The following is an 11,837-nucleotide window of genomic DNA, read 5'->3' on the forward strand; positions in this document are numbered from 1 at the left end:
TCTGTCTTGAAATTGCTGTGGCTATTTGAGATCTTTTATGGTTCCATATAAATTTTAATATTATTTGTTCTAATTCTGTGAAAAATGCCATTGGTATTTTGATAGAGATTTCATTGAATCTATAGATTGCTTTGGGTAGTGTGGACATTTTAATGATGTTAATTCTTCCTATCCATGATCATGATATATTCTTCCATTTATTTGTATCTTCTTCAATTTTTTTCTTCAATTTCTTATAATTTTCCGAATACAAGTCTTATCTCTTTGGTTAAATTTATTCCTAAGTATTTTTTTAATGCAATTATAAATAAGATTGTTTTCTTAACTTCTTTTTCTGATAATTGGTATATAGAAATGCTACTAATTTTGTATCCTGCCACTTTACTGAATTAGTTTATCAGTTATAAAAGTTTTTGGTGGAAACTTTAAGGCTCTTCATATATAATATCATGCCATCTGCAAATAATGACAATTTTACCTTTCCTTTTCTAATTCAGATGCCTTTTTTTACTTCTCTGATTGCTGTGGCTAGGACTTACAATACTATGTTGAATAGAAATGGTGAAAGTGGATATCTTTGTCTTGTTCCTGATCTTAAGAAAAATGCTTTTAGCTTTTCACCATTGAGTATGATGTTACCTGTAGGTTTGTCATATATGGCCTTTATTATGTCGAAGTATGTTCCCTCTATTCCCACTTTGCTGAGAGCTTTTATCATAAGTGGATGCTGGATTTTGTAAAACAGTTTTTCTGCATCTGTTGACATGATCATATGATTTTTATTCTTCATTTTGCTGATGTGGTACATTACGTTAACTGATTTATGGATATTGAAACAAACTTGCATCCCAAGAATTAATCCTACTTGATCAAGGTGTATAATTTTTTTTACTGTGTTGCTGAATTCAGTTTACTAATATTTTGTTGAGAATTTTGTATCTCTGTTCATCAAAGATATTGGCTTATCATTTTTTTTGTGATGTCTTTGTCTGTCTTTGGAATCAAGTAATGGTGGCCTTGTAAAATGAGGTTGGGGGCCTTATATATTTTTGAATTTTTTGAAATAGTTTGAAAGTATAGGTATTAATTCTTCTTTGAATGTTTGGTAAAATTCACCTGTGAAGCTATCTGGTCCCGGACTTTTGTTTGTGTGTGTGTGTGTGTTGGGAGGGGGGTGTTAATTACCATTTCAATTTCATTAGTAGTAATTAGTCTATTCAGATTTTCTGTTTCTTCTTGATTCTGTCTTGGAAGATTGTATGCTTCTAGGAATTTATCCATTTATTCCAGATTGTTCAATGTGTTGGTGTATAATTGTTCATAGTATTTTCTTATAACCCTTTGTACTCTGTGGAGTCATTTTCACTATTTTCTTTTCATTACTGATTTTATTTATTTAGGTCCTCTCTTTTTTTTCTTGATGAGTCTACTTAAAGGTTTATGAATTTTTTTTATTCTTTCCGAGAACTAGCTCTTGGTTTCATTGATCTTTTGTACTGTTTTCTTGGACAGTATTTTGTTTATTTCCTCTTTGATCTTTATTATTTCCTTCCTGCTATTCCCTTTGGGATTTGTTGGCTGGTTTTTTTTTTCCAGTTTCTTTAGGAATAAGGTTAGATTGTTTATTTTAGATTTTTCTTGTTTCTTGAGGTAGACCTGTATTGCTATGAATTCCTTCTTAGGACTCCTTTTGCTGTCCATAGATTTGGGGTTGTTGTGTTTTCATTTCCATTTATCTCAGAGTATCTTGATTTCTTCCTTGAGCTCATTGTTAACCCATTCATTGTTAAGTAGCATGTTATTTAGCTTCCATGTGCTTACTAGTTTTTCAAGATTGTGTGTGTGTGTGTGTGCAATTATTTCTGGTTTCATACCATTGTGGTCAGAGAAGATGCTGTGTATGATTTTAATCTTTTTAAATTTATTGAGACTTGGTTTGTGGCCTTATATGTGGTTTATCTTGGAAAATATTCCACATTCACTTGAAAAGATTGTATATTCTGCTGTTTTGGGGTGAAATTCTCTAAAAATATCAATTAAATCCATCTGATCTAATGTATCGTTTAAATCTACTGTTTTCTTGTTGATTTTCTGTCTGGAAGATCAATCCATTGCTATCAATAGGGTGCTAAAGTTCCCTGCTATGACTGTATTACTGTCAATCTCTCCCTTTTGGTTGGTTGATACGTGCTTTATGTATCTAGGTGTTTCTATGTTGGGTGCATAAATGCTTACAAGGGTTACGTCCTCTTATTGGATTGATCCCTTAATCATTATGAAATGTCTTTCTTTGTCTCTTATTATAGTCTTTGTTTTAAAGTTTATTTTGTCTGTATAAGTATTGCTACCCCAGATTTTTTTTTTATTTCCATTTTCATGAAATATCTTTTTCCATCCTTTACTTTCAGTTTGTATATGCCTTTCAATCTGAAGTAGATCTCTTGTGGACAGCATGTGTATGGGTCTTGTTTTCTTACCCATTCTGCTAGCCTATGTCTTCTGATTGGAGCATTTAATCCATTTACAGTTAAAATGATAATTGATAGGTACATAGTTATTGCCATTTTATTATCCATATTTATGCTCCCTCCCCCCAGTCCCCTTCTTCTTCTTAAAAATGTTCTTTTAACATTTCTTGTAATACTGGTTTGTTGGTAATAAATTCTTTTAGCTTTTTCTTGTCTGGGATGTTCTTTATATCTCCTTCAATTAAAAATGATAGCCTTTCTGAATAGAGTAGTCTTATCTGTAGTTCCTTGCTTTTCATCATTTCGAATATTTCCTGCCAATCCCCTCTAGATTGCAAAGGTTCTGTTGAGAACTCAGCTGACAGTCTTATGGATGCTCCATTATAGGTAACTGCCTTCCTCTTGCTGTTTTTAAGTTTCTCTCTGTCTTTAACCTTTGGAATTTTAATTATGATGTGTATTGGTATTAACTTGTTTAGGTTTATCTTGTTTGTGACTCTGTGCTTCCTGGATTTGAATGTCTATTTCCTTTTATAGGTTAGGAAAGTTTTTTTCATTATTATTTCTTCAAATAGTTTCTCAATCCCTTGTTCTCTCTTTTCTTTCTGATACCCCAGTGATGTGAATGTTGTTATGCTTGATGTTTTGCCAGAGGTCTCTTAAACTATCCTCATTTTTTTCGTTTATCTTTTTTTAAAATATATACATATATTATTTTTCCTCGTCTTTAACGAAATGCAATAGACAATTAGTTGCTTGTATTTACATTGTACAATCCAATGATTTTTTTCAATTATAGTTGGCATACAATAATATACCAGTTTCAGTTGTATAGCATAGTGATCAGAGATCCACATAACTCATAAAATGATTACCCCACTAAATCTAGTATCCTTCTTCCCCCTTATGTATTTATTACATTATTAACCATCTTCCCCATGCTACACCCTACATCTCCATGTCCGTTCTGTAACTATCCATTTGTACTCTTAATCCCTTTACCATTTTTTGCCCCCCCACAACCTCCCTCCCATCCAGTAGTCCTCAAAATACTCTCTGTATCTAGGAGTTTATTTATATTTTTGTTGCTGTTATTGTTCATTTTGTTCTTAGATTCCACATGTATGTGAAATCATGTGATATTTGTCATTCTCTATCTGACCCATTTTATTCAGCACAATACCTTCTAGGTCCATCAAGGCAATATCTTTTTCCATCCCCTTCCTTTTAGCCTATGTATGTCTTTTAATCTGAAGTGAGTCTCTTGTAGGCAGCATACATAGGGGTCTTGTTTTCTTATCCATTCAGCAATTCTATCTTTTGGTTGGAGCACTTAACTCTTTTCCAATTGAGGTGCTTGTTGATAGGAATGTAGTTATTACCATTCTTTACTCATGTTTTTGATACATGATTTTCTTCTTAAGTCCCTTCAACATTTCCTATAATATTGGCTTGGTGTTGATGAATTCTTTTAGCTTATTTTTGTCTGGGAAGCATTGTATCTGTCCTTCGACTTGAAATTATAGCTTTGCTGGGTAAAGTATTCTTGGTTGTAGATCCTGGGTTTTCAACACTTTGAATATTTTATGGCAAGCCCTTCTGTTCTGCATAGTTTCTTTTGAGAAATCAGCTGCCGGTCTTATGAGTGCTCCCTTGTAGGTAACTAACTACTTTTCTCTTGCTGCTTTTAAGATTCTCTCTTTGTATTTAACTGTTGGCATTTTAATGATGATGTGTCTTGGTGTGGGCTTCATTGGGTTCCTGGTTTTTGGAACTCTCTGTGCTTCCTGGGGTTTTATGTCTATTTCCTTCTCCAGGTTAGGGAAAAATTCCACCATTATTTCTTCAAATAGCTTTTTGACTTCTTGGGTTTTTTTGTTGTTGTTTTGTTTTTTTCTGGAACCCCCTATGACACAGATATTTTTACATTTAATAGTGTCCCTTAGGCTCCTTAAATTACTATTATAGTCTTGGCTACCTTTTCTTCTTGCCATTTTGCTTGAGTGTCTTTGGCTTTTCCATCCTCTATATAGGTCATTTGATTCTCTATTCACTCTTTTTATTCCATTTAATATACTTCTCAACTCAGATAATATGTTCTTCATTTCTGATTGGTTCCCTTTTATAATTTCCATTTCTATTTTTATGTTTTGTTTTTTTTTTATCTCTTTGTTAAAGTTCTCACTGAATTCATCTACACTTCCACTACGTTCAGTGAGCATCTTTATAACCAGTGTTTTGAACTCCGCATCTGTTAGATTGCTTGACTCTATTATTTCTGGATCTCTGTTCTATTCTCTCATACAATTTTCTGCTTCTTTGTCTTCTCATTTTGGTTGCCTTTCTGTGTCTGTTTCTACGTAGTAAACAAAGCTCCTAAGTCACCTGGTCTTATTAGTGCAGCTTTGTGAAGTAGGTTTCTGAGGCCCAGTCCTGAGAGGGGTTCAGCTGCAGGTCATATTTAGCCCCAGCCTGTGCCCCTCCTGGGCCACTTGTTAAGATTCAGCAAGTAATCCACAGATGCTGTGCTTATAGTTTTCTCAAAAGGCCACACCAGAAACCAAGGCTAGCTGCCTCCAATGTGAGTCTAGTTGCTGCTCAGCAAGAGGCACCTTACTAAGGGAGGACAGACACACTTGGATGTGGCTTTGGTGGGGTGTGAATTGGGGAGGCAAAGTTTCAGGGAATCCTCTGGGTGGAGCGACCTCTGTCATCCAGTTTGATGATTTCTCTGCTGTGGCTGCTCTGAGTCCATGCACTGGGAGGTGGGAAGGCTCAACAGGGGAACAATGGATACCCCTGGCACTTCTGTACAGAGTGAATCTCGTCTAAGCCCTTACTCTGATGACTCAGTGTCCCCCTATAAGTCCCTGGTGCCCTCCTGTACAGCTGAATGGGCACTGGTGCTCAGAGTGAACAGGACTGTCACAGTGAATGTTCACTTGCAGACACGGCCCCTTTAAGAGGTCTGCAGATGTTGGCTGCTGTAGTCTCTGTCTCACTCAGCCTCTGAGGACTGGGCCACCTCTTAGTTCTCTCCCTAGTCGTGTGGCTTGTTCATCTAGATCCCAGGCAATTTTTCTTGCTGTTTGCTCCTTGTTTCTGTGACAAATTTAATTTGGTCACCAGAGGGATGAACAAAGCCTCTATAATGTACGCCATTTTTTTCTCCTCTCTTTCTTTTTTCTTTTGCTGTTCTGATTTCTTCTAAATTGCTGATTCTATCCTTTGATTCATCTAATCTGCTGTAGATTCCTTCTAGTATATTCTTCAATTTAATTATTATATGCTTTCTTTTTGACTGGTTATTTTTTTTACGGTATTTATGTTCTTTTTTATGGTTACTATCACTTTATTGAAATTCTCACTAAGTTCCTTAAGCATTCTTATACCTAGTGTTTTAAACTCTATATGTGGTAGATTGTTTTCCTCCATTTCATTTGGTTCTTTTTCTGGAGTTTTCTCCTGTTCTTTCATTTGGGACACGGTTTTTATTTTATTTATGTCTCCCATTTTGGCTGCCACTCTGCATTTGTTTCTATATATTAGGTAGATCTACTATGTCTCCCATTCTTGGCAAGGTGGCCTTATATAGCAGGTGTCCCATTGAGTCCGGTTGCGCAATCTATGATCACCTGAGCCAGGTGCTCCAGGAGTGTCCATTGTGTGGGTTTTATGTGTTTTCCTATTGTAGTTGAACCTCATTTGCTGTTGGCCAGTCCATGGCTGGGATGACCCTCAAGATGACTAGCTGTATCGTTTGGCCATACTGTAGCAAACAAGTTGCTGTGTGGACCCTGACCCTACAGAGCAGGATTCTCTCCAGTGGGCTCTGGTGCCTGCTGTGACCACCCCTTGAGTGTTCCACTTGTTGGGCCAATTGAGTGGTTTTCCGTTGTGGTTTGAAACCAGCCACCAAAAGTTCTAATCCTGTGGCCTCCTGGGAGGATCTTCTTTGTAGACCAAGGTCAACTGTTGCTTCTGATTGTCCAGGCCTACTTTGTAGGAGCCACAAAGCAATTTATAGTTGGTTGCTGCCTGTGCTCGACCTGGCGGTGCATGGGACAGGCCATGCTGCAAACAGGCTGGCCACCGCCAGTACTGGGCCTGGCGCTGCTCAGCAAAAGGCCTGGGGCCACTCAGTACTAGGGAATCTTGAGACCTACTGCTGCCTGTCAGCTGTCCATAAGACTCAGCTATTGAAAGAGCCTTGGTTGGTATGGAATTTGGGTGGGATGGGGTCTTAGTGAGTCACCAACGTGGGGTGAGTGGTGTTCAATAGGTTATTGCAGATTTAGGTTTGATACCGGTCTGACACTGCAGCCATTACACAAAAGTCTCAGAGCACACTGAGGCTCGGAGCCATCTGCCTAGGCCCTGCAGATCCAAAAAGCTGTCCCAGAAAGACTGCATCACAGGCCAATGCCAGCTGACCACAGGCCATTGAAACAGCTTCTGGCAGCATGTGAGTTAGGTGGAGTGATGTCTTAGGAAGTCACCACTGTGGAGTGAATAGTGTTCCCTGGGTTAAAGCATATTCAGATGGGGTGCCATTCTATGAAAGTCTCAGAGCACACCAAGGTTAACCACTGCCTGCCTGGGTCCCGTGGACCCCCAAGAGTTGTCCAAGAAAGACTGCAGTGCAGGCCACCAATAGCTGCCTGTCAGCTGTGAAAAAGTCTTTTGTGGTGCACAATTTAGATAGTGCAGAGTGCCTGGGATTCACCAGGGTAGAGTGAGCAGAGCTCCGCAGGCCAGTAAAATTTTAGACTTGGCCATATGGAGGGAAGGATCAACACAGAAAAGAAGATCAACCCACCCACAGGCTACATGAGAGGAGGGCTCAACACAGGGACAGTGGCAGCTTTCCCTCCAGCCCTCACCCTGAAGCCATACAACTCAGACTCCCCATGTATGTCTCTGGCACCTCCCAAGTGCTCTCTCTCCAGTGGAACCCAGGGTGAGTGCCTGCTAGTGAGTGAGTCTGTGCACAGGGCTTTTAAGTGGATACATGGGTTTCTAGCCATCTTCTGTCTCATTGGGATGAATGGAATCCACACTGATTTTCACAGCCAGATGTTGTGGGGGCTCCTCTTTCTGACACTGGTGCTTCAGACTGGGGACTCCAGTGTGGGGCTGAGACCCCTCACTTTTCAGGGGGGACCTCTGAAGCTGAGATATGCCTTCTGATTCTCTACCCTGACATGTGGGTGTGGGGCTAGCTTGTTTTGCATCTCTGTCCCTCCTACTAGTCTTGAGGTGGCTTCTTCTTTATATCCTTAGTTATAGGAGTTCTGTTCAACTAGGTTTCCCAGGTTGATTGCTCTATAATTTAGTTGTAATTTTAATGTGGTTATGTGAGGAGGCAAGCATAGCATTTACCTACTCTGCAAGCTTGACTGACTCTCTTGTATTTTTTACACCACTTACTTGCCCTTGGATGTCATCTTAAGTGTCCAAAATCCCCCCCCCCAACTCATGGTTTACAGAGCAATATGTGGCTGGAGGGGCAAGCATGAAAAAGGGATGAACCTCATTTTTATCCATTAAAAATTTTATCGAATACCTCCTAGGTGCTAGGTTTATAGGCCCAGCACATAGCAATTTTAATAAATATTTATTAAGTTAATGAACAAGGTTCCTGATATCAGAGACTTTGCACATTAGTGGAGGAGACAGACAAACACACAATTAAAATATAGTGTATAAATACAATGTTCTATGAGACCATAGAGGTAGGAAACCTTACCTTTCTGAAACATCCAGGAAGGCATCCTAAAAGAGAAATCATTTAAGCTAAAAACTAGGGGGATACATAGGGGGCAAAAGGGAGAGGTGGTAAATACAGTGTAGGAGGAATTGGGAAAAGGAAAAGTACAGGGGCACAAATTCTCATGGTATATGTAAGGAATGATTTAGATACATGGGGTGTTTTTGTTTAGGATTCATAAATTAAAAACATTTTAAAGTCAGTTTGAAACCAAATTAAGGAAATCCTTGAATGCCCAATTGAAGAATGAGTGCTTCATCTTGGGAGCCATTATCCCTTATATTTGAGTAGGGCACTGACTGACATTTACAGAGTGGTTTTTCATAACAATAATCTAAGAATCAGGGTTGACCTGGAAGGAACAATGTTAGAGATGGAAAAGAGAATAAGGAGGCTCTTGTAGTGTGAGGTGATGAAAACCTTAACTAAGATGGTGAAACTGAGAAGGAGTGGTGGTAAATGAATGCAGGAAATGTTCAAGAGGAAGAATCATTAGGAATTGATGGTCTGACCAAGTGTAAGGGGAAAATGGAGATAATCCATACAACAAATGCTCATTAAGTGTATGTGTTTCATCAGTTGATTTGACTTGTCATGGTTTTTAAACTTCACCTTGTATCAGAATCCCTTGGTGGGCTTATTAAAACAGATTTCTGGGTCTAACTCCTGAGTTTCTGATTCAGTAGGTCCGTGGTGGGAACTGCAACTTTGCATTTCTAACAAATAATGCTACTGCTATGGGGACTCCACTTTGAGAACCATGGGACTACGAAATATATCATATCTTTTGCAGCAAACAGACCATTAGGATCTTTTCAACAAATGATGCTGGAATAACTAGTTAGCCACATGCAAAAAAAAAAAAAAAAAAGAAAAAGAAAGAAATTGGACCTTTGATTCACACCATATAAAAATTTACTCAAAATAGATCAAAGATCTATTTGGAAGAGGTAAAAGTATAAAACTCTTAGAAGAAAACTAGATAAATCTTCATGACTTTGGATTTGGCAAACCATTCTTAGGTATGACATCAAAAGCACAAGCAACCAAAGAAAAAATAGATAAATTAAACTTAATCAAAATTAAAAACTTTTGTGCTTCAAAAGACCCTATCAAGAATGTAGAAAGACAACCTGTAGAATGAGAGATCATATTTGCAAATCATGTGTTAAGAAATTGTATCTAGAATATATAAAGAACTCTTAACAACTCAATAATAAATGGACCAATAATCCAATTTGAAAATAGAAAAAGGATCTCAATAGATATTTGCCCAAAGAAGATATGCAAATGACCACTAAGCTCATAGAAAGATGCTCAATATCATTAGTTATCAGGGAAATGCAAATCAAAATGACAACAAGATACCATGTCACACCTACTAGGATGGCTAGAATAAAAAAGTCAGACAATAACAAATGTTAGAGAGGATAGGGAGAAACTAGGACCCTTATACACTACTGATGGGAATGCAAAATGGTGCAGCCACTTGGAAAATAGTCTAGTAGTTTCTTAAATAGTTTAACTTAGAGTGACCATATGACACAGCAATTCTGTTCCTACGTATATATTCAAGAGAAGTAAAAACATATGTCCACACAAAAATGTGAACACCAGTGTGTATAGCAGCACTATTCATAATATTGAAAAGGTAGAAATAATCCAAATGTTCAGTAACTTATCAATGGATAAACAAAATTTGATATATCAATATAACAGAATATTATTTGGCCATGAAAAGGAAAGAAGTACTGATACATGCTACTGCATGAATGAGCCTTGAAAACATTATGCTAAGTGAAAGAAGCCAATCATAAAAGACCTCATATTATATGATTCTATTTGTATAAAATGCCAAGAATAAGCAAATCTACAGAGACATGAAGCAGGTTAGCGGTAACTTAGGGTTGAGGGAAATGAAGGGACAGTGGGGCATCCCTTCATAGTTAGAAAGACACTAACGGGTTTCTTTCTGAGGTGATGAAAATGTTCTAAAATTGACAATAGTGATGGTTGTACAACTTTGTGAATATAGTAAATACCATTGAATCATACATTTTAAATGGATGAACTATATAGTATGTGAATGATATCTCAATAAATCTGTTTTTCTTTAAAGAATGTTAACAAGAAGTCCATAGGAAAAAAATGAAGAGAAGAAAAAGCCTTCTGGGCAGAGGTAATAACATAAAGAGAGGTACATGGGGGAAAAAAATCATATGTGAAGTAGACCATAAGCAGTTTAATCAATTCATCACTATTTAACACTGTTGCAGGCACTGTTCTAGGCACTGGGATATGCAGTGAACTAAACTAAGAAAAATCTATCCTCATGGAGCTTGCAACCTAATAGAGGAAATATATTAAATAAAATGCCCAGTTAAAGCATATCGTATATTAGAAGAAGCTAAGTGCTATTAACGAAAAAAAAAAATGAAACAGATAAGCAGGATCAAAGACATTGTATTGGGGGTTGTAATTTTATAAGAGTAACTTCACTGCAGAAGCAGCTTTTGAGTAAAAGACCTAAAGAAAGGAAGGGATCTGTGTGCATCTGGGGAAATAACTTTTCAGACAGATGGCACAGCAAGTGCAAATACTGGTGCCAGAGTGTACCTATTATCATGTAGGGAGACAATCATAAGGACTTTGAATTTACTCTGAGTGAGGTGGGAAACCACTGGAGGGTTTTGTGGCAGTTTTAGGCGAGGCAACCCTTGGTTGACCTCACAGTATTACTTTAGCCACTGTATTGAAAAGACACTGAATCAGGAGTAAGTGCAGCGAGTAAGTGCAACAGCAGCAAGAACAGTTAGGAGATTATAGCAATAATCCAGAAAAGTGAAAAAGGTTGTTTGGACCAAGATTCATTGCAGTGGAGGTGGTAAGAAGTGATCAAAATTTGGATATACGGTTGATCCTTGAAAAATACAAGGGTTAGGGGGTGCCAACTCCCATATAGTTGAAAGCAGAGTCTATGGCCATGCCACCCTGAACAAGCCCAATCCTATCTGATCTCGGAAGCTAAGCAGCATTGGGCCTGTTTAGTACTTGGATGAGAGACCATCGAGGAAGACCAGGTGCTGTAGGCGTAAAAAATAAAATAAAATAAATAAGGGATTGTAAGCTGACAAGATCCTTGCAATCTGTGAGGTCAACCAAGGGTTGCCTCGCCTAAAATTGTCCCTTGGTAACTATGGGGGATTGGTTTCAGAACCCTTCCTTGGATATCCAAATCCATGCATGTTCAAGTCCCCTGTAAAATGGAGTAGATTAATGAATACAGTCAGCTCTCTGCATCTTCGGAATCTAAAACACAGTTTGAAAACAGTACAGGTATTTATTGAAAAAAAAATTATATATAAGTGGACTCACACAGTTCAAACCCAAGGCAAAAATGAATTATGAAAGTAAGACCTTCAGTTTCTCCACATGGATCTGATACACTATGAGAGAAATAGAAGACTCAAGGACGACTGCAAGGCTTGACCTGAGCAGCTGGAATTGCCATTTACTGAGATTTTTAGGCCTGCAAGAGGAGCATGAACTGCTGCTGCTTCTCCTCCTCCTCCTCCTCCACCTCCTCCTCCTCCTCCTCC

General features: G+C 38.0%; 1 pseudogene; it reads left to right on the forward strand.

Moving 5' to 3' along the window:
* The first annotated feature begins 11,211 nt into the window (after positions 1-11,211).
* Positions 11,212-11,330, forward strand: LOC111733318 (annotated as a pseudogene).
* The last annotated feature ends 507 nt before the right edge of the window (positions 11,331-11,837 follow it).

Source organism: Pteropus vampyrus, unplaced genomic scaffold (genome assembly GCF_000151845.1).
Source record: "Pteropus vampyrus isolate Shadow unplaced genomic scaffold, Pvam_2.0 Scaffold548, whole genome shotgun sequence".
In the NCBI taxonomy this organism is placed as follows: Eukaryota; Metazoa; Chordata; class Mammalia; order Chiroptera; family Pteropodidae; genus Pteropus; species Pteropus vampyrus.